This window comes from Colobus angolensis, unplaced genomic scaffold, assembly GCF_000951035.1.
Source record: "Colobus angolensis palliatus isolate OR3802 unplaced genomic scaffold, Cang.pa_1.0 Scaffold52, whole genome shotgun sequence".
Classification (NCBI taxonomy): Eukaryota; Metazoa; Chordata; class Mammalia; order Primates; family Cercopithecidae; genus Colobus; species Colobus angolensis.
In genome coordinates, this window is record NW_012118710.1 from 5874155 (window position 1) to 5878619 (window position 4465).

The window sequence follows — 4465 nt, forward strand, 5'->3', positions numbered from 1 at the left end:
TATTCTGAATTCTTTGTTGCCTTTTCAGTAATGTTTACAGCATCTTCACCAGGAGTAGATTCCATCTCAAGAAACCACTTTATTTGCTCATCCATAAATTAATCATCTGTTCAAGTTTTGTCATGAGATTGCAACAATTCAGTCATGTCTCACTGAGTTAGGCTCCACTTCTAGTTCTCTTGCTGTTTCCACCACATCTGTAGTGACTTTCTCCGTTGAAGCCTTGAACCCCTCAATGTCATCCATGAGGACTGGAATCAACTTCTTCCAGACTCCTCCTGTTCATGAGAATATTTTGACTTCCTCCCATTAATCATGAATGTTCCTTTTTTTAAACCAAAAAACATTTTTTCATTTAAAAAAGTATTTACAACACATAAAACACGGCAAGATTTATTCTTTTTTTCTCATCTTCTGGTATGGGACCTTTGGTGGTTCCTCTACTATTGCGCTGTTGCTCTCCAAGCCAATGTTACTATCACTGGTTCCTTCCTCTGCCATACTGTCTACCCCCTCCTGCCCACTCTCCTTGTCCTCAGGAGTAGACGTGCCTTCTTCACTGTTCTGTTGGCTCTCTGTCGTTTCTTCAAGGCATGCCTCGTCCGTCTCCATTGGAATGTTCTTGTCGTCTTTCTTCTCCTCGCCTTTGTTGGCTGCTTGTTTTTCCTAAGGAACAATGCTGCTCTGTCTATGCTCAGCTTGCTCTGCCACCTCCTTCTCCCTTTTCTCCTGCCTTTTGTGGGCCTGTTCCTCTGCCTGTGCAATCTCAGCTGCGATTTTCTCCATATCCACTTCTACTTTCAGACTACACAACCTTTTAAGTTCATCGTTAAACGAATCTGTGCTTTCCAGGTATTTCTTCTTCTTCTCTTGGTGTCATTCCTCTATTTGAAGAAGTTCAGCTTCTAGTTTTCACTGATGAATGATTAAGGACTGGACCTGTCATTTGAGGATCTGCATTCTAGCTGCTGTGACAATTGACCGGACATCTGGCACACTCTCACTAAGGATTTCACTGATGAGGCGGTGGTTTCTCTGGAAACGGGCGGTGGCTATATGCGTCATTGGAAAGCTGTCATCATAATCATCTGGATCTTCAGGAGGCTAAATGTTCATGTATGGTTCTCCTTTCTCCATGTGAGACTGCCTCTGTCAACTTTCTTCCTCTAAAGCAGCTTCTGCACAACTTTTTGTTTTTATGTAAGCAAGGTATATGGGGGATTTATGATAGGCCTGCATAGATTCATTGTACTCTATCTTTTCTGCTTCACATTCATTTAAATATTCTTGCTTTTCTTCACCAGTGAGATCTCACCACATGCCACCAATAATCTTGCCAATCTCCCACAACTTTAAGTCAGGGTTGGAAGCCTTTACTTGGTCCCAGACCTTTCCACCTGTACCTCATGTAGCGCATCAGCGGCTTATCTGGTGGCTTTGGGGATTTTGGTATCGTAATACCAGAGGATGCGGTGACCTGGCTGTTGGTGCCCGGATTCCCTCCATGCCTGTAGTTGTTGTAGGTGAGATGACTGTATGGATTGTATCTCACAAACCCTGGTGTGCTGGGCATTTGTGTTGCAGGAGCTGGGGTGGGAGGTGGAGTGTAAGATGGTCTTTCCATGGGCAGAGAAAGTGGCTGCAGTTCCGGCTTTGCTTCCCTTTGTCCCGCACCATGAGTGTTCTTAATTGTATCTAGAATTGTGAATCCTTTCCAGAAAATTTTCAATTCACTTTGCCCAGGCCCATCAGAGGAATCAATTCCTAGGGCACCTATAGCCTTACAAAATGTATTTCTTAAATAATAAGACTTGAAAGTCAAAATTGCTCCTTGATCTAGGGGCTGTTGAATGGATTCTTTGTTATCAGACAGGAAAACAACATTCATCTCTTTGTACATCTTTACCAGAGCTCTTAGGTGACCAGGTGCATTGTTAATGAGCAGTAATTTTGAAAAGAATTTTTTTTTTTTTTTGAGAAGTAGGTCTCAACAGTGGGCTTAAAATATTCAGTAAAACTTGTGATAAGCAGATGTGCTGTAATCCAGGCTTTGTCGTTCCACTACTGGAGCACAGGAAGAGTAAATTTAGCATCATTCTTAAGGGCCCTAGGGTTTTCATAATGGGAAATAAGCGTTGACTTCAACTTAAAGTCCCCAGCTGCATTCACTCCTAACAAGAGTCAGGCTGCCCTTTGAAACTTGAAACCAGACACTGACTGCTGGTCTTTAGCTGTGAATGTCCTTGATGACATCTTCTTCCAATAGAAGGCTCTTTCATCTGCATTAAAAATGTGTTGTTTAGTGTAGCCACCTTCACCAATGATCTTCACTAGATATTCTGGATGACTTGCTGCAGCTTCTACATCAGCACTTACTGCTTCACTTTGTACTTTTATTTTACAGAGCTGGCTTTTTTCTTTAAACCTCATGAACCAAGCTCTGCTAGCTTCCAGCTTTTCTTCTGCAGCTTCCTAACCTCTCAGTCTTCACATAATTGAAGAGAGTTAGGGCCTTGTACTGGATTAGGTTTTGGCTTAAGGGAGTATTATGGCTGGTTTGATCTTCTATCTAGACCACTAAAGTCTTCTCCATGTCAGTAATAAGGCTGTTTCACTGTCTTATCATTTGTGTGTTCAATGGAGTAGCACTTTTAATTTCCTTCAAGAACTTTTCCTTTGCATTCATAACTTGGCGGCTGTTTGGTGCAAGAGTCCTAGCTTGCAGCTTGTCTCAGCTTTTGACCTGCCTTCCTCACTAAGCTTAGTCATTTCTAGCTTTTCATTTAAAGCGAGAGAAGCATGATTCTTCCTTTCACTTGAACACTTACAGGCCATTGTAGGGTGAGTAATTGGCCAAATTTTAATATGTTGTGTCTCAGGGAATAGGAAAACCCCAGGAGAGGGAGAGAAATGGAGAAACTAACAGTCCATGGTGCAGTTCATATACATTTAGAACATATACAACATTTATTAAGTTCAGTGTCTTATTTGGGTGTAGTTCTTGATGCTCTGAAACAATTACAATGATAACATCAAAGATCATGGACCACAGACCGCCAAGACAGACAAAATAAATAGTAATAATAAAGGGTGAAATATTGGGAGAATTACCAAAATGGGACACAAATACACGAAGTGAGTCCATGCTACTGGAAAAATAGCACCAATAGACTTCCTTGTTGTGGGGTTGCCACCAACCTTCAATTTGTAAAAAATGCAATTTCTGTGAAGGGCAAGAAAGTGAAGCGTAATAAGATAAGGTGTGCCTGTAGTTACATTAAGATGAGGTTGTGCTGGAGTAGGTTGGGCTCCCAATCAAATATAACTGGTGTATTCATAAGAGAAGAGAGACACTCAGGGAGAGGTCACATGATGACAGAGGCAGAGATTGACATAGCTGCCAGCCACGCAAGGCCACTGATTGTCTGCACACCACCAGAAGCTAGGAAAAGCCAAGGAAGGACTCAGAGGGTTCATGTCTTTGCCAACACCGGCACTTTGGAGTCTTAGCCTCCAGTGCATAACTGTGGTTGTAAGCTGCCCAGTTTATGGTGCTCAGTGAAGGCAGCCCCAGGAAGCTAGGACATATGCATAATTTGAAGGAAAAAAAGATATATTTAATATTTTACCAGAATTTTCTATGTGGAAAATCAAAACAAAATCCTCTTATTCTGGAAAAACAAACATCTCAAATAAAGTGCCCACATTCCTCTAGGCTTCTGCATACAAGTAGAAGGCGACAGGTCTCCGCTCAGACCCTCCTGTGTGTCCGCATGTCACCTGGTCTGGGGTAGGAAGTGGCCGTCTTGTCATGGCAGCCTCCAAAACCTCCTCCTCTGCCCCAGCTCCTCTCTGGCTTTGGGTGCTCGCTTCACTCCAGCCACACAGACCGCCTCCCTTTTCTCAGACTCTCCAGGCAAGCCCCCTCCTCAGGCCCTCACATAAGCTCCTCCCCTGACTGGAAAGTTGGGACCCAGGCAGCACCCTGGCTCATTCCTTTAAACCTTTGCTCAAATGTCACCTGCTTGGTGAGACCAGCAATTCCTAACAATCACTCCTCCTCATTTCCCCTGATTTTGCTTTAACTTCTTTTTTTAGAGAACCTATCGCTTTCTGACATACCATATAATTGACTGATTATGTAGATTGTGTGTCTCCCCATGAGAAAGTTAGCTCCAAAAGAACATGGATTTTTTTTTTTTTTCCTGTTTTGCATGCCCTGTTCCTAGAACAGTGTCTGGAATACACTAGGTGCTCAATACATATTTCTGAATGAATGGAAACTTAGTCTCCTGTGTATCTGACTTTCATCAATGTTACCCTCTGGGAAGAAGGAGATCCCTGAAGATTTAATGTTTAGACTTATATGGAGGCGATATAGGTTTAAGAAATGAAGAAGCTGCTGGGCGCAGTGGCTCACGCCTGTAATCCCAGCACTTTGGGAGGCCAAGGAGGGCAGATCACA

The 4465-nt window shown here is 42.8% G+C and overlaps 1 pseudogene; it reads right to left on the bottom strand.

Moving 5' to 3' along the window:
• Nucleotides 1-393: 393 nt before the first annotated feature.
• LOC105525211 lies at nucleotides 394-1615 on the bottom strand (annotated as a pseudogene).
• Nucleotides 1616-4465: the final 2850 nt, after the last annotated feature.